Source organism: Epinephelus moara, chromosome 18 (assembly GCF_006386435.1).
Source record: "Epinephelus moara isolate mb chromosome 18, YSFRI_EMoa_1.0, whole genome shotgun sequence".
Classification (NCBI taxonomy): Eukaryota; Metazoa; Chordata; class Actinopteri; order Perciformes; family Serranidae; genus Epinephelus; species Epinephelus moara.
In genome coordinates, this window is record NC_065523.1 from 20,367,277 (window position 1) to 20,386,917 (window position 19,641).

At 40.8% G+C, this 19,641-nt stretch overlaps 1 protein-coding gene across 1 annotated transcript in view; it reads right to left on the reverse strand.

Annotated features, from left to right (window-relative positions):
* The window catches only part of gcgra (glucagon receptor a), a 64,376-nt gene extending 57,569 nt beyond the window's left edge, over positions 1 to 6,807 (reverse strand). Inside the window, exon 1 of the mRNA XM_050069102.1 lies at positions 6,511 to 6,807. The gene's annotated coding sequence lies outside the window, so the exon portion shown is untranslated. The remainder of the gene's footprint in view (positions 1 to 6,510) is intronic.
* Between the last annotated feature and the right edge of the window lie 12,834 nt (positions 6,808 to 19,641).

Sequence of the window (19,641 nt, forward strand, 5' to 3'; positions counted from 1 at the left end):
CCTAGTGGCTGGCTGCAGTATAGATCATAAACCCCATGTTAGCTGATAGGACATAGCCCAAACTAGGAGATTAAACACACGTCATATAATTCTCAAAGATGGTTTCTGTCATTTTAGATAGTTATTATCATGCCGATGTGTGTTCAAAGGTGTTTTTCTTTAATCAGTTACTTGATTCTATGAAAAGAGGGTTTGACATCATGACAGACAGCTGTGTGTGCTAATCGCTATCAATGGCACTGCTCAAGATTGGTCATACAGGGCAAAGTCGATACCGCTGTGCAGACTTTAAATGACCTCACCAGTATCTGCTGGCCGTATCTGCGATATTTTGGCTTAATTTTTCTACAGTGGAAAGAAGTGGAGACTGGTTATCCATCTTACAGTCACTGGAGGCAACCAACTCCTTTCACAGTGCCCAACTGTCTGCAAACTCATGCCATGTGTAGTGTAAAATCAGACCACGGTTGCTCACAGAATGATGGAGAAAGAAACTCTGTGACTACGGCTGTTGTCTGATCAACCGGGACTGAAATCTTTGGGATTACCACAGCAGAATTTTGTCTCATAGTTGCTGTTTCTGAGGTGTCTGCATCATTAAATTATTCACCTTGCCATTTTTTGTATTTGCTCATGTACCTATTAGTGTGTGCACACGTGTGTGTTCGCAGACAAGGTGTTAGGAGCTGTATGGCAAAGTGGAGCCCTGCGGTGGTATCCAGTCAGACCCTTATCGCCGTTCTGTTACAATCCGGAGTGACAGCTCTTTGTAGTGGAAGCTATTCTTAGCCCTCCTGGGTCCATTACAGGGGTCCGCTTGAACCGGAGCCTGTGGAGCAGCACAGGGCGTCCATAGCAACTTGACAGCTGCTGACACCTACAGACCTCCTCACACCTGTCCTCCGCGCCACCAAAGGCCATCAGCTGAGGATCTCCTGATCATCTCTCTCTTTTGTTCTGTTTCTTTTGTTGCTGTCTCAATCTGTCTCTTTGTCTGTCTGCGATCTGTATCTGTCTTTATGTTTCTTTCTTTCTCAGCTCTCTTTCTTTCTCGACGCTACAGCCAGAAGAAAAGAAGACACAGAGCAAGAAATAAGCAAAGCTACTGCATCTCTCTCATCTCATTCATCCATCTCTCTCTTTCGCTCTCATGTTGATAGCTGGCTCATACTCAGGAAACCACAAAGGGCAAAGAGACGTGCAGAGATATGCAGGGCTGTCCACTCTCTTACCTTGTCAAACGTTAAGTCTATCATTGTTGACCTCTCTTTCATCTCAATCTTGCAGCGTGCCAATCATGCACTACAATACGCCACCATGGACCAACCAATGCATGTCAGTGTTACATACTTAATAGTCTCACAGTGTCCATCAGCTGTGAAGATGCACAGTACGCTTGAGTTCAGAGAATCAATTGCTCCCTCTCATGCATCCTCCCCATCTCTGATTTATCGCACACTGACTGTCTTCACAGTTTATCTCCAGCAGTCACAGTTCCCACAGACACAAAGCTGAATGTTTACAGACAGGATAACTCTTGTCTCGGCAGCGTGAGTGCTTGACTCAACAAGTTAAAGATCAAAGACGTGCAGGACAAGCGCATGTTTGTGAATGAGGAAAGTCCTAAAGTGCTTTGCAGACAGCACTGTGATGTATGTCTGTTTGACCTGGATCAAAAGGTGCACTTTGGTTTGAACTAAAGTGTTCGGGGAGAGCGGGGATAGTTGGGATACTTTTCTACCATTGCAAAATAACCTTCCATTACTCATTACTACTTATGCCTGGTTCACACTACACGACATTTCTGTCCGTTCTGAAAGTCACTATGTCACACTACGCAATTGTGGAGTCATAAAATTGTGTCGTGACTTGGCCGACAGATATGACACACTACACAGTGTTCCACACCGATCATCCCCTGTCGTCTTTCACAACGTGTGTGATGTCATCGGGTTATTCTTGTCCTATTTTTATTACTTTTACTATTATTTCAGTCACTGTGTCTGTTCATGTGCCAGCCGAAATGTTGTTGTAGTAACATAAAAAGCACCACCAGATGGCAGGAGCTCCATTTGAAGTACCATACGCAAACATGCGAGTCACTGAATCCTCCACAACAAGTTCCTGCAAATGTTTCACAGTAAAAGCCTCTTTATAAAATGGAGGGATTCTCTCAGCCGAGGTTATAAGGGGCTTTTAACCTGAAACAGTACAGGAAGTGTTAAGTTTGAAATGATGGCGCAATGCATTAACTTTATAAAGACAACGGGAGCGAATAAAAAGTAAAAAAATATAAAAATACAGAGGGATTAATAAATAACAGAGCGTTTATAATGTAGTCTGTTTCAAAATTAAGCTGATAGCCTCTTCAGTAAAAGCCCCGCCACGATTTTTTAATTTTCTTACTTTATGTCCGTCTCCATTATAAAGAAGTAACATTCTTTGCTAGCTTGATGCTAATGGCAGTACTCACCAGGTTGCTAAAGTGTCTCTGCTGTTTCATACCGTCATTTTTCCTTTTTTACTCTGTGTAAATTAACTATTTTGTTAAATGCACAAGGAGTACATTTTCCCCAGGACAATTGGAACAGTGGGTGAGTCTGCTGGGACACCTTGTTCTAAATATGCTATGTAAATTTGAACACCTCATATTTATAAAGTTACCTATTCACACATTTACTTGAGAAAAAGAAAATGTGTAAAATCATTATCTCTTCATAAATGACTGAGATATGGATTTGGGCTTTCTTCCAACTTTTTAGCACCTCTCAGCTCAATGTGGTTACCATATGCTACATGTAGCCCAAAGGTTTATGCAGGCTATTGCAACACAAAAAAGTCAATAGCAACAAGAGGTTGAACTCTGAACATTCAACACACTCTAAATCTCTTCATGGACTAAACATTCACTCAGTAACATTATATAGTGGGTATTATTCAATTTGGAAACGCCTTTGTCTTTGATTTGTAACAAGGTATGAACCATAAACAAAACTGTTCCAACATGAGCAGACAAACTTTGGACTCCTGTGCTTGCTACAAACAAAAATTCAGACAGCTAACACCAGCACAAACTGATGCATCAGAAAATCAGCCTTCCAGCAATATTTGTTTTGTATGTGGCATAACTGAAACCAGTATGGTAGAAGAACAACAACAAAAAAGCCAAAATTTACACACTGTCGAATTCAAAACTGTAAATAAACTGTGAGGAATAGACAGAAGGCTTCCACTTTGAGGTTGAAACTGAAGAGGTTGTGGTTGAGTATGAGCAGGGTGAAAGGCATAGTCATATAGCTGCTTTCTCACTAAAAAGACACTGTCCTTACCTGTCCCAACTGACCCCGCTCTCCCCCATGATTTAACAAGTTGCACCAATTTAACCCTGTTTTATTATTTTCAGAAGTTGTTTAGCAATTTTTTCCCTTAGTCAAGAGAGGAGTCATAGAAAAAATAATATGCCTGGTTGGGGATTTGCTTTTTTTTACAACTGCAATAATTTTCATACAGTCCCTTATTCAATTAAAAAGTTTGTCTTCTTAAAACAGGTTAAAATATACCTGCTGGGTACGACTATGTCCCGTGACTCCAACACATCCAATTTTTGTTTCACAATGTTTATATAAATGCCTTTTTTAAAATTATTTTACTGTGATTTTTTTTTAAAGATTTTACCACGTATTTCTAGACAAAATCTTTAAAAAATTAAAAAAAAATCGTCATGAAGGCCGAATGTAAGACTCAAGACAGTTAAAGTTGAATAAATAGTTCCTTGCCCCGTAATCAGGTACAACTTGGGTGATCAGATCAAATGTTGGCCAAGTTTTTTATGTCTGTTAAACTTAAAAATAAACACGTCTAGGATGCCTTACATGTGCTCTCACTTCACGTCACATTTCCTCCAGTGTGGAATTGAAAAGTACCTGATTAGAAAAATAGTTTCCAAGTTTTTGTTATGTGGCAGTTTCCATTATAGTCCACCTTAATCTGCACAGCTTCTGATTTTGTGGTTATCTGCAGTTTATCCACTTTGGGCACAACATGTATACGACTGTGACAGGTTCATCTGCACTTGTCATCTGATGACAGCCTTACCTGCTTTCTAAACATCATTTGGATAAAAGCAAGATTTTAGAAAAGCTTCTGCCCTGCAGTGTTTTGACTTTTGAAAACTAGAGCTAATCAAAATGCATGTAAATAAACTGTAACCACCTGTTTCAACTTATCTCTGTGGCTTTCTGCTGAGATAACCGTAGAGCTTGCTATAGGAACACAATGCCTCACTCTATCAAAGCACACATCCACAACACAGCATTCATTTTAAACAACTTGAAATGACATCAGAGGTGACAAGTGAAAAAAAGCTTTTGGTATATTTTTGCAGCCAGAAATGTCCATATAGGTTTCCTACCACACAAGCACACTCACGCCTCAATGACAATTACAGCTGAGATGACACTACATGGTACTGATGCTGCTTTGCTCAAGGCACAAAATTCCACAGACAAAGAGAGGAGGGAGAGTGCAGTCATTTGAATACATCGCTTCCCATATGAAATTATTGAAAAAGACCTCAGGAGGATGGAGCTGAACACTATAGCACTGACGTACAGCACTCTAAAGGGTGCAAAAATATCAGCAAGCACTCGCTGCTTTCAGTTTCAGCCCCTTGACGCCTGATCACAGTCGCAGTCTTACAGTCATTTTAGCTGGTGAGCTTTGCAAATGCACAGTGTGTTGCATGCATATGAGATTAAAATGTTTATGTAACCTCTGAACAAATGCAACCCCTCACACCAAACTGATCATTCAGCATTTTCACACACACACATAATGGCACTCGCAGCTGGGAAAAGTTCGCCCTGCTGATTGTAGTAGCACTCAGAGAGCAGAAGATTACTTAATGCATCACAAAACTGCACTGGTGTTTATCTTATATGCACTGACGCACCTGTACCACCCGTTAATGTTTGCAAATTACCTCTACAGACAACATACAGCGAGGCAGCACTCATTCATGGAGTGCACCTGTACGCACCGAACTGATTCCTCAGCAAGAAGCACGCATCTCTCTTATTACTCCAGCAGATGTGTCGGGGGATATGAATGAATGTGTTTGTTTAGTTATGTGTAAGAGGTGTTTACCTAACAGTGCATGCAGAAGGCACTGAGACATGTTGTTCTGTCACTCGCGTGATGCTGCCCAAGTGGGTCTCATTAGGATCAAAATCACTCCTGGACAATTAGCTCGCCGAACAATTAAATGTGTATGTATTCAGTGTTAAAGTGTAAACAGAGACACACTAATGTGTTTATCCTGCCTGGTACATAATGAAACACATTTTTCGAATGTACAGCACAGGATGCCCACACTTCATTTGCCTCAGAGTCAGAGAGTCTATTGTAGAATAAATGTATAAATAAAATAATATATGAGAGAAACACACACAAATATTGACTATTTTCATTCACATAAATAAAAAATAAATACATTATGTGTAGCCCTGAGCTTGTGCACATCCTGGCCTCAATATATTTTACAATTCTGCAATTATTTGCACAAAGAGGGCAAGATAACTTATTTAGTTTTGTAAAAAAACAAAAAAAACAAAAAAAAAACTTTGTTTGGTCATGTCTCACAGTCCTAAACTTAGGGTGCCCCATTATTTTTGGTCCTCCGTGCAAATTCACGCTGACCTTAGACTTGGTTTCAGTTTGACAGATCTGGTGTTGTCTCTTAACTACAGCCCTCATTATAAACTGGTTGCATCACACAGTACACAGGATGGACACAATAACAGAAACACATTACCACAGAGCACACTGCAGCAACACCACAACTTACAACAGCACATGCCTTTAAAGTAAAATCTCACCCTTAAAAACTTGCATTGTATTTAATCACATTGCATGTGCTGTTTTATTCATCCCTATGCAGCCTGACTCCTTTACAGCTATTAATTAAGCAGTTTCATTAGGCTACTATGTAGGTTTCATGTGCATCTATGTGCTTGGACTTGTACTTAATATAAAAATGTCTGTTTTGCAGCAATGTTATAATTAAAATAATTTAGAAGTGCAGTTGTGTTTAACTGGTGTTTGAAGCCCATTCAGAGCCAGAAAACTCCTTATTTTTATGGATAACTGCATGACTGTGCTCGTAAATAGGGTCACATTACCTTGACATCCACTAAGTAAAACATAGCCTACTTGTGGGTTTGACTGTCCAAGTGCAGATCCCAGATAGTGGATGGTCCAGATAACAAGGCATTTGAACAGGAGCGATAAGTGACACCACCAGCAGTCACTTAACATTAAATTCCAGGAAATTAAACCATGACCACGAAGTTTGTAAGTCGTATAAATACCCATTTACAATCTCCCTATAAAGTCGCAGTTTTCTTCTTATAAAAGCCCGTGATTTGTTTTAAAGTAAGTGATATTTCAGTTCACTTGCAGCGCACGTGGAAATATCATCAAACTGGAGGAAATAAATAGATAAGTAATTACCGTTGACAGCACGGGATTCCGCTGATTTCCCAAATCTGTACTTCGCTGCTGCTCATCTTCTGAGCAGCATCTGGCAGACAATATTTCCTCTCAGTTCTTCAAGAGACTCCGCTGTAATCCAACTTTCAAAATAAATGACCGCCTGCGTTCAGCTTCAGAGGGAAGTCCTCAGTCCTGTCAGCGGCTGCAGAGAAGTTAACTATTTCTGGGATAACGTTTCAATAAGAGGTTTATAAAGTGAGCTCTGTGGTCACAGTTGGCAAGTGGCTGAGTGAGCGCGAGCCGCACCGCTGCAACTTGCGCTCCTTGTACCCTGTGACGTAACCGGAAGGGGGGTAGCTACTAAACCCAGGGATGTAGTGTGTGTTCCTGTATGTGTGTGTGTGTGTGTGTGTTTTAGTTCACAGATTGTCTTACCATCATGGTTTATTGAAAAAGGAACAATATTTACTGGACTTCTGTTTGTGATATTTATTGTAGCTGTTTGTTTTTGTCAATATGCACAATGTGCATGAAGGGAACTCAGTCAATGTGACGCACAGCACTCATTAAAGTAACATTTTAGGCACATCCGGCCATCAAACTCAGCACAATTCTCCTAAGCTGCATCCAAACTTAGGAACTCACTTCCCTCCTACATGTGCACACCTGGTGGTGTAATGGTGGGTCTACACGGGTATACGGGGTATAACCACATTTCTTTCTACCCCTGAAAGCCTTCGGGATATATCCTCCCAAGACCCTGTGTCCTCATATGAAGACATCACAACAAGCTAAGACACTCAGTACGTTTACATGCACGCAGTAGTCGAGTTTAGCTCATAGCTCGGCTAATCAGTCAAGTCAGACTTCTCGTCTTGTTTTGAGTATACAGAAGAGAAAATTGAATTTCTGACCAAGTACATCTGACTCCGCCTCGATAGGCGGCGCTGTGTCCTTTTTAATATAGTGCTTATTGAACTAGTTCCGGTTCTTGTTCAGAAACTTCTTAAAATGAATCCGCGTTTTGCGTTTTCCTACCATCCATAAACTTCAAAATGTTTAGCTCCTTTAGCTTCCAGAGCATGAATGTAGTTTCCTGGTCCGTCCATAATTGCGTCTTCTGCTTCTCAGCTACCATGATGTTTGTTTGTTTGTTTTTCTGGGAGTTGCTGCACTGCTTCCAGGTGAAAGCCCACGAAAGAAAAAGTGGTGCATGCACAGAACATAGTAATAGTTTGATTTTCAATCGAACTATTGAAAGTCCAGTTTCGGTCAGACGAAGCCAATAATTCAATTTTCTCAAGCTGCGTGTTAAAGTACTGACTAGAAAGTACTCATCTGAAGACATTATGGGCCCTATTTAGATGATCTAAAGCGGATGTCGGAGGGCGCATAATCCATGTCGCAAGTGTCATTGCTATTTAGATGCAGGCGCAGTTGTCATTTTCATGCCCTGCGCCCTCGTCGTCTAACTAGCAAATGAACTTGCGCTTCTCTGGGTGTGTTGGTCTAAAAATGAGGAGTGGTCAGGCACAGTCATGGCGCGTTGCTAGTTAGATGACGTAAAAAGCAAATGCGCCAGTGAACAACAAAAACCTGGTCTAAAGTCAACGGCGCAGTATTTCGCTGTTAAACAAGTTAGTAATATGCATCTCTAGGCTAGCATCTGTCATCTTTTCTAAGATGACAGATGCTGAATATATACTCCCTATCTGATGCTGTGGCTGTTTGTGGTTGGCTGAGAGGGATGTGAACTTATTACTTTGTAGCTGTGTTAATCAAATCAGGTTGGGTTTCCATTACGCGTGCCAAATGTGCCAAACGGTGCCAATCCCCTTTGATCTGACATCAGATGTGACGGGACAGTCGATACAGAGATACATTTTAGACTCTCCGCCATGGTGCACAGTCTGAAAACGCGCTGTCAAACTAGCAAGTGACTGGGACATGCCCATGCACCGCACGCCTGGCGCTTTGCGTTTTAGACCATCTAAATAGGGCCCAATGACTTTATTATCATCTTGTTTGACAACATTGGGACTTCATTATCATTGACAGTGTTTAGTTTTTTAAACTTATCAGATCCAAATGATACCAAATAGCCAAGAGAAATTAAAAATGCATACCAAACAAAAGTTCTGTCTTCAGGAGGATATGGGAGAGTATAGCCACTACCTTCTCTGTAACCTACTTATCTTTGTAGTAGTACACCCACCTCATCAAGTACCACAACACCTTCTCATCCCAGGTCGTCACATATCACCATTTTTCAGTGGACTTTCACATCTACATTTTACATGTTAGGTATCCTCCTGCATCTGCTGCTGATGTTCTAGGATGCAGCAGCCAAGGCAGGAATGTCAGCAAAAGTACATGGTTAGGCAACAAAAGGACACCTGGTTGGGTTTAGAAAAAAAAACTCATGGTTTGGCTCCACATTGGAAGCAAACACTGGGCTCCCGGGTGAAAGTCCAGGGTTGGTTGGACCCATACACCGGCCCTTATATTACGTCGCTACTGGCAGAATTTCAAACTGACGCCACCTGGCAGAAAGGCAGCTTTTGGTGTCTGTGTCTGACGCCAAACTTACTGACAAAGTGGCAGTATTTGACAACCTTGAAATGAGAACAGGTTTAGTACCACTACACCACTGTGCATACTGAACAAGGAAACTTAAAAAGAATAAAAGGTCATGGCATCAGTGACGACATTCAAATTTTGCATTGGTGCCACCTCCATTGATGTTAATGGGGCGGGCACGGCAAACAACACTATAACCCATCATATCTTTGTTATTTTATCACTGACTGAAAAATATTTTCACAAAATAAAAAAACAAACATTATGTGATGTTGACTGATGTTTTTTAATTCAACATGCACATTTGTTTTCTTTGTAATTGGCCTCCAAACAGATCATATCTCTGACCAGACAGCATTTATATCCAAATCAGTTTATTTATGGCTCTGATCATTATTCTAACTCATGTGGTAAATACCCACCAAACTAGGACTTGACTTTATGCTTATGCTTTGTCTGTTTTACATTTGTACTTACGTAAGTTATCCTATGTTAGGCTCTATCATTGTCAAGCACAACCATTAAGCTACAGAGTCTGCAACCTTTGCGACCACTCACCAACATTGCAGACCTTGAGACAGAGCCATGATCTGTTTGGAGACCAATAACAAGAAAAATGATCACACTCATTAAGATAAGAAACATCAGTCAGCATCAGGTAATGTGTGTTTTTAATTTCGTGAAAGGATTTTTCAGTCAGAGGTGAAACAACAAAGATATGATGGGTTATATTGTGTCTTGCCGTGCTCACTCCATTAACTTGAATAGAACTGGCACCAAAGTCTGGCTCCAAATTCGAACACTGTCACTGACGTCATGTCCTTTCCTTGTACTGAACTCCATTATGGAATTGCTGCTGAACTGCTACTGAGAAAACAGCATCTTTTTAAACTAGCTTACTCATTTTAACAGCATCAATTGTAGCTTATTTATACTGATTTTAAATCATTGCTGAGCTATGCTATGTTGTTCTTTGTGTGTTTATTGTCATTAATGTTTTAATACTGGTGCTTTGTTACTTATTGTATGTTTTAAGAGCACCTTAAGTGCTATTAAAGGTAACAGTAAAAAAATTAAATGTACTTTTATTGTTATTTATTCTTGCTGAGCATTAAATTAAAAATTAAAGACAACAATTTCAACTGAAAATGACACGACAGCGGCATTTTGGGTACCTGAAAACACAACGTTTTGAAAACGGGGTCCAGAGTGCAATTTTTTGGAAACGGCACCGTCTCCGTTGTCATGTAAACTTGCTATATGCAGTCCCTCTGAAAACGGAGACTTTTCGCATTGCGGTTCCAGTCACTAGGCATGCGCGAGAAAGTCGACCATGACAACAACAATGGCAGACTCCCGAGCTCTGTTTGTGCTGCTCACCCTATTGAATGTATCAACGCTTCTCCAGCAAAGTGTAGATTTACTGTAGCAACTCCACCTCGCCGTCAGTCCAGACAAATGTTTGTGCGGTTGCCATTTTCTGTTTTCAGTGGATCGTTTTTGTGTAAATATGGCTTAAGTCAAGCTCAAACGGCCAGTTCACACCCTTGCAACTTTTCTCTGCAACGTTCTAAAACGGTTTCGTCTCGCCGCGAATCTTTGGTCCCAACTGGGTTTTAGAGGTGCTGGTGGCTTATAGGTGGAGCTATCTCTCCATGTTTCACTTTGTGCTAAGCTAAGTTAGCCGGCTGTAGCTTCATATTTACAGTAGCCTACGTGCATAGAGAACAGTAGTTATCAATCCTCTCATCTAACTCTCAGCACAAAAGCAAATAATTGTATTTCCCGAAATGTCAAACTACTTCTTGAATAATGAAACATTTATTGACTGAACAGAATTGGTTTTTTGTTTGTGCATCCTCTAACTGCAACGTTTATGTAATGTTCCTAAAGGGACTGATAATGTTTGCATTCAGTGACTCCATTAAACTGTTCTATCTAAAAAGAAATTTCTTCTTGTTCCAGAGAGACCAAACTTCCCTCCATTTTCATAAATAGGTTATTGGCTGAGTGAACTTTGTCCTGCTCTCTCAAATGTCTGGTGTGCCCTCAGTTGTCATTTCGCAAAACTTTTGTGCATTTTTACCCTTGGCAAAGCCATTTCATTTTTTATACCGAGCAGAACTAATGCCTTTATCAAGGGGCTTTGCAGCAAGAGTAGTTCTTTATTGCAAATGAGGTTTGAATTTGGTGCGATCACCACTGAAATGTCAAGTTGAACTAATCAGTGCCTTCCTTTATACCTGTCTGAATCTGAGTTTATGTTTTAAGCAGAGAATCCATTACGTGAGAATGCGGTCTGTGTTGTACCATAAGGTCAGATGGATATGCTCAGAAAGGATTAGGCTACTGAAAATGCATGGAATACTGTCAGCGTTTCCAGAATTGATGGGAAAATCTTACTTTTCCCACTACAGAGCCTTACAGTATATTAACACTCACAGTCTGGGGAATTTCTTGGACCCTTAACCAACTAATCAATCACCTCGCCCTGCAGTGAATTCGGCGGAGGGTGAGTAAATCCATCCTTGGCCTACAACTGCGCCTAAATCCAAGGGAGGCATATATGGCTATATGCTGCTGCAGTAAATCCCTGAAGAAAACATTGTGTTTCTTCTTGGAAAACACACTCACACACACCCCTACAGTTTTAACATGAACTTTACCCATAAACAGGGTTCAAGGACCGACTGCATGTGTCAGTAAACTCTACAGAGCTGAAGCAAAGAGCTTCACAGAATTCTCCCTCAAATATAGTATTGATAACCACAGTATTCCTTCATTTATAATACATTTTATTTCTTATGTGATATCATTAGCAGTTCATCATGCGTATTGCATCTAGAGTGTTGCTTTCGACCTTTTAACGCTTTTGTTCTTTAATTTTCTGTCTGATTAGAAAAGCGATGGGCCGATTATAGGACATTGGGCCCCTGGGCACAGGTATGCAAAGGAACCCACCACCTCTCTGACACAGGAGCAAGACACACAGACTTTGTAGTAGTTTTGTGTCTCTTTGTAGCTGTTTGTAGTTGTTAATTTTGTATCTCATCGAGGTGATTTTGTGTCTCTTTGGGGTAATTTTGTCTTTGTTGGTTGGTTTGTGTTGCTTTGTAGTCATTTTGTGTCTCCTTGTGGTTGTTTTGAGTCTCTTTGTAGTCATTTTGTGTCACTTTGTGGTTGTTTTGAGTCTATTTGTAGTCATTTTTTGTCACTTTGTGGTTGTTTTGAGTCTCTTTGTAATCATTTTGTGTCACTTTGNGTCTCTTTGCGGTCATTTTATGTCTCCTTGTGGTTGTTTTGAGTCTCTTTGTCATCATTCTGTGTCTCTTTATGGTTGTTTCACCTGTTTTGTAATCATTTTGTGTGTGTTTGCATTTCCTTGCATCTCTTTGTTGTCTTTTTGTGTCTCTTTGTGGTCATTTTGAGTCTCTTCCTGGTTGGTACATGTTAATATGAGTGTTATTTGCAAGTGAAGGCCCTCCTAACACGTTAGCCCCTTGGACCTGTGCCCACCTGACCTGTAATCCATCCATGAGAAAAGCCACAAATTCCCAGCAGGAGTCAACACTGCCAGCAGATCAAATTTCTCCAATTACACATTTGTTTTTATCAGTCATGTGCTGTGACAGCTGTTGTTGAGGATGTCCAGCTTTGAACAGGCCAAGAGATGGCGAGCAGTCTCTGTGACTTTTGGCCTCTTGATTGGGATAGATGAGATATGCAGGAATAAGACTTGACTGAGCGGTGATGCTCGAACAGTCTCGAGCCCTCTGAGGCTACAGAGTCCCACAAAAAATGCTCAAAACACGGCAGGCATCACTGCCTTTATATTGAGATGCTTTAAATCAGTTGGAAATAATGAAAAGTTCAGCTAAGGGCCAGATGTACATCGACCCCTTCTGTCCCCTGAGACATTATAAATAACAGCATCTGAGTTAGCCTAGTGGCACTTCTATATTTGACTCTAAATAACAATAGCCTTTTGCTTTACAAGTATGTGATCACAGCACCATCTGTATCCTTTTTTTTTTCTAGAGGCAATCCATATGCTATAGAGAGAGAAATGTCTAATCATTAAATCCCAACGACTGAGACATATTCCTCGTTCTTTAAAGCAGACCTCAGGGCACAAAATGGAAAACACATTAAGACTACTCACTTATGCAAAAGTGTAATGTCTCAGACTAGCAAAAGCCATGTAGTATTAACTAGATGACAGTGAGCGTGTGTGTGTGTTGTGTGTGGGTGTGTAGGTTGATATGTATGGAGCATCAGGAGAGCAGTCCCCAGACCATCCAACAGAGGGAGCCAATACAGAGACACACAGCTGTGTTAGATTAATAATGAGACACATACCATTATGAAATATTAAAATACAGCTTCTGATGCATTGAAAGACGCACATGCACACAGACAACTCTCTCCCTCTCTCTTTCTCCAGGGTCTCTGCAGGCTGCTATCACATCACAACACACACATCTGTTGGCAAATGTATGCCAGGTTAATATTTAAAGAGAGATTAGCTGGACTGTAAAAGGTAAACACTGGATGTATAGTTAAGATGATTATGTTTTCTGCCCAGAGCAGCTTCAATGTGGCTGCAACAACAGTTTAAAAAAAATGTTTGTTTACATCAGAATAACTGGCTTATGCAAATGTCACCAGTGGGACACACTGCTGCAGAGATATGTTCAGCTAAGTTGTTCAGCACTAACTAAAAAAAAAAATCCCTGCTACTCCTGATTTACTAAGCTGTTGGGAAAAATGTTGGGAACTGTCAGCAATGAGATGAAAAAGGTCTAAAAAGGCAAGCTGGCAGTGGGAACAGACAGGTGAGAGTGCAGTAGTATGGAGCAGCATGTCGTGTGTTTGGGTCAGCTGTGGCCTGGCCTCGGAGACTAGCTTGTCTTCAGAGGCTGGTCACGCTCTTTGAGTCTGGCCATTCAACCGGCATTTGGCAGGATTGTGTTTTCCATGCCAGACAATGAGATCAGTGAGATGCAGCACAGAAATATTCTTTCATAGTTTTGAATCTGATTAGAAGCTTTTTGTTATTACGGCTTGGTTTTGTTATGATATAAAGTGATCGGCCAGAAAATGGGTTTAAATTACAGTTTATTTAAGGCAATTACCTGATGTGCAGTAGGCTACAAGTAAAGCAATAGAGGGAATAAGACAGATGCTGTGTAGAATATAGTTTTGAAGACAATATATATGTGTCTTTCAACCTAGTCACTACAAAAATGTTTTTTTACATACATTACATTTGCAATGAATTTCAATCTAAAAGTTCACTTAAGGCCATTAAAGGGGCATTTTGCCAATTTTCAACCAGCTTCGTGTCAAAACAGTGTGGGCAGTATGTGTAAATTGTTTCATATTCAAATGTTTTCAGGAACATTTTTTAGCTTACTTTTGTAGGGGCCCTACACATGCTGCGTTTTGTGCTCCCTCAAATCCATTGTTTTCAATGAAGACGTGCTGCAGGCACACTCAAACGCCAGAGCGACGCCGTCACAAAGAGCCTATAGAGCCTACAAGTTCAAATTTTAGAATGCAGCAGCGCGCACTGCATGTCATGTGACACGGCTCAACCTGTCACAGCCAACAGATATCTTCCCTTCTTCCGTAAATATCAGTCTGGAAAAGTCGATCATTTTGGTGCAGGGCTACCCAGAGCTTTACATCTCTTCCATGGATGACAGGCCTACAAAAACAGCGCCTGGAAGAAGATCAGCTCTGCACTCAGGATTTTGGGTAAATAGGCTATGATACAGTGCTTGTTAAGGTTGCTTAGCAACCTCGGACATAACCTACCACTGCACTCTTGAAAGCTGGCTCAAAAAATTGTAGATCATTTCTTGCCAGCCAGCCGCCATCGCTTCAAAAGGATACGCTTGCATTGCATCACCGACCAGTGGGAGCGTTTATTAGTCTGGTGCGACGCAGTGCATTCTGGTAGTTGTAGGTTTTCCCCCTCTTGAGCAAAAGCGGCGTCTTCTCTGTTTTCTCTGGTTGTGTAGTACCAATTTTAAAGGCTGCATAGACATCCTAGTTTTATTAAAAGGCCATCTTTCCAGCAGTGAAATACGTCTTTCATTTTTCAGCTCTTACAGCTCAAGCTCTGACTTCTTCTTGTTTCATATATATTAACCTCTTTCACTTTTTAACAGTCTTGCTGGGTCAGAGGATAAACTGAATAGGAGAAAATAACAAATTAATTAACTGTGATCATGTCTAACGTTAAAAACAAAGAGAGTCCATAGTGAGAATACTTGAGCAACTATGATGGCACGGGCTAATTGACAGCTGGAGCAACATGTACTAGAACAACACGCATTCCAAAACTAGGTAACATGCAAACAACCAGCCTGTGCATGTTTCCATTCAAGCCTTAACATGTGATGCTCTGAGTGTTCTTATGCCAGATCTCCATCAGCAGTAATGGCAGGGTGCTCAGAGTGGAGCTGATGGATGTACAATCATGCTGAAAGTATATCAGCTCCGTTCTCACCCTGCTACCTCTGACAGCCAGCTGGCCAGAGCATAATCCCCCCTCGCGGGAGACCAGGGTGGGCGGCACTTCTTATCGGACGTCAGCTCTCCTTCCATAGGGGCAAAATTAAACTAGTGAACCCTCTCTGAATGTCCATGGCACCCACGAGAGCTTTTATAAATGATAGAGAAACTTAGATGGGTTATTATTATTTGATATCATCCCTTAGATTTGCACTCACTCATTATGTAGATGTGCATATGTGCATTACTATGCTTGTATACTTTAGTTTAACCCCATATTTGTCATTTATTTGCAACATATAATTTGTTTATAAGGCATTACAATGTAGTTGTAAGCAGACATGAGGACATTTAGTAATTTTATCAGTTATAACTTTTCCTATAAAGGAAGGAAAGAAGGAAGGAATGTTGTCACATTAATATGCCCTTAAAATGACCTACAGTCATCTTACTACTGCTTCTAATGTGTAAGCCAGAGGTGGGAGTACGTTACACAAGTACAAGTCACAAGCAAGTCTTAGGTTTCAACCTTTCAAGCAAGTCCCAAGTTACAGTGGTGAGAATCAAGCCAGTAAAATTGAGTCCCTGCCATAAGTCGAACAAGATCGGACATTGCTCACATCAAACGAGTCACAAGTCAAGTCATATGTAATTCTAATGATCTTGTCAAATGTTAGTATTCATGTACCTTTCTCTGTGGGTTTTGTAGTGATTGATGAAGTTGGGTGTTGTGGTGATCATGTCTCTTCTCATTAACATCACTGTCATCCTTGAATCCAGATTTTGTTATTTTTGGACGAGCCCCCAAGCATGATAGCTGCCTTGTGGTAGCAATGGTCTCTGCTGCTCTGCCATGTCTGGAGCAGGTTGCCAAGTTTGTACACATCACACTAGAAATTACCCAATCGTGGTGCGAAAATAAAACATCTTAATATCTTGGAAAAAGCAAATATTTTATTAAAAAAGTCCCTTTGGGTCATCTGCCTCAAGTCTAAGTCCGTCTCTGGTCATGAATACCAAGTCAAAGCCAAGTCTTTTATCAGTGTTGGTTAAGCAAGTCTCAAGTCCTCAAATTTGCGACTTGTGTCTGACTCAAGTCAACTTAGTGGCTGGAGTCCCCCACCTTTGGTGTAAGCTAGTTATGATCAAACGGCAACCTCTGGAGCCCAAAAAATAAAGCCAATGCTGAAGTGCTAAAAACTGCAGTTCTTCTAATGGCCACTTGGCTGCCTCTAGAACCAGCTAATGCCAAGAGACATGCTAACATGTCCAAGTTTACAGCAGAAATGAACATCTTTCCAGCCTGGTACAAAAATGGTTTTGGTCTCTAAAGCTAATTTTCATGTTTTTTGACCACTGTAATATAATTCACCACTTACATTTTTCTAAGGCCTAAAGTTATGCATAATTAAGGGACTCTTGTCCAAATTTGGTCAATTCTGGCTGCAAAAAAAGAAGATGGCGGTAGCTATTATTTTATACTGTCTTTGGTTATTAGATGTTTATATACTGGTAAGAAATGCTAGACAGTGGTGTTAATAAGCAGTGCCACGTCCTTTAAGGAATGTTCATGTAGGGTCACATCACTGTCATCGTGGCCTTAAAGGTTTGATTTAACCCACATATCAGTGAATGTGAAAAGTTTTCACCTTTCAGTTTCCTTTTTAGGTAGTTGCTGCATTGCAGGACATCTTTCTGGGAATAACCTACACTTATACCTGATCCATGAACGCTTAAGAAGTTTAGTTTCTTGTCTGGATGGAGAGCTCTCTCCTTTTTGACAGGGCAGCTCAAACACTGTGTATAATTACTCTGAGAACAGCGGCAGGTGTTTATTCCTGTGGACTACGGAGGTACAATAGGGCCCAGCAGCTCCTGTCACAGAGTTGGACCATGTCCCTGAGTGTAAAAATAGCCTTTTGGTGGATGGTTATCTCGCTTTTCCTATCTTTCAGCCCCCTTCTTCCTCCTTTGCCTTGTAAAATTAAAGCCATGCCAGCTCTCTCTCACATCTGACATTGTTACTATTACAGAAGAAGTGAAATCTTGACTTGATTAGTGGCTAAGTGGTTTATAAGTCGCCAGTAAATAATACAAACACAGACAAAAGAGCAGCCCCTTAAATTATTCCCAAAAGCTCTTTCTGGCAGCAACATTCTTCTTTTAATACAGTGAATGAATCATAATCTCCCATTACTAAATTACTTCCAGAGCATCTCACAGTCCATTGCAGACAAGCTGCAAAGCAAGTATCTATCCTGTCAAAATATTTAGCAAAGCACTGGTCAGGATACTTTTTGAAATATTCAACAATAACAGCCACTTACAATTTGTGCAATCAGTGCTTTAATATGTGTCAAACCCTGTTAGAAATGACGGTTCCTGCTGTATTAATGGATGGTTTGTATTAGAATGTTTGTTATTGATGCTCATTCTGTTCAGACACTCTCTCAAGTTCAATTCGGTCCTTTTGTTTAGTGGTTGTGTCAGAGATATTGCCTAGTCAGCAGAGATGTGTATAAACCAAATTCTTGTAGAACTTTTCTCATTGTGCAATATTTGTTTTTATCTCACACTTGCTTTGGCTAAATAAACATATGTTTCTCATGCCAATATAGCCCTTTTGAGGTGAACTGTACGTAACCCTGCACCATCGTTCCATTTAAATAAACATTCTGCCAACTGGTTTCACACGAGACACAAACTGCAGTCTCCAGGGTGAAAGTCCAGTTTTGTTTGACCCATCAGCCTCCCCTCCCCAGCACTTTGTCAGTGGACGTTTATACGGTAGCTCCTGCGTCTGCTGTTGATGTTCCGGGACGGCGTGTCAATTTATGTGTCACAGTCTGCTTCTCTCCCTCACCTGTTCCTGGTAAATTTCCATTCACCTGCTCCCTGCAAGCCAGCCACGCCCCCCTAATCAAGACAACTCCTTTCACCTGCCTCCACAGCTGCAGCTCATCAGTCAATCAGCCTGGTATAAAAGACTTACAAAGTTGGTAAAACACTTCGTATTTACGTTTATTTCCATGTTGCAACAAAAGCATGTGGTTCGGTATGTGGTTAAGAGTTAGAGTTTGTTGGACCCATCCACCTCCCCTCCAGCCTGCCCTTTAGGGACTTCCACCTCCTTAAATTGTGTTGTTACCAGAAGTATTTCAAACTGACACAGTCTGGTAGTGTTTCAAAGTGGTGCCATCCGACAGTGTTATAACGCTACTCAGCAGTGTATCGTACTGTCACAAAAGGTGCCTTTCCATATATTACATTGTTACCAGAAGCATTTCAAACTGACACCATCCAGCGGCCTTACAAGCTGATGCAAAAAGTGCCTCATTGCGTCAGTGTCTGACGCCAAAATCACTGACAAAGCGGCAGTATTTGTTGAGTTTGGAATAAGAACAGGCTGTCCCTCCCTACACGTCCACCGTACGCTGACTTTCTCTCTCTTTATGCAACTTGAGCTGTTTTCAGCTTCAACGGAAGTGTTTACACTGGACTCGGGTCCCCTAAAGATGCTAAAGGGTGCCTTTGGCATTAGTATCACATGCTGAGAGGTATTACAGAGTGTCTGTATTTGATAACCTGGGAATGACAACAGGATATTTCCAGCAGTGAAATGGAAGCCTTATGTTCTCCACACTGCTCCAGCTGAATGCATCTCAAAGATGCGTCTAAAACATCATAAAAGCACATCAAGAGTTGATGTCCTGTGACTCTATTATGCCACTGGTGTATATTCAACATATAGAATGATAGAGTTGGACTGAGTAAACATAGACAAACAGCATCTTATTCAAAAACAGAACGGATCTAATGTCAGCATTTCCAAATGTTTCTGACTCATTCAAATTTTCTGCCTGTCTGCACAAATGGATTCATAATAGTACAGACTAATTAAAGTCTCAGGTGGATAAGCACATGTGTGTCCATGAAAGGTAACCACTCCCACTATGTTGTGCTGCTTCAACACTAAAACAATTCTGCAAACAGCTGCAAACAGCCATTGTATATCCTGTCATCACAGCAAAATGAAAACAATCAAAC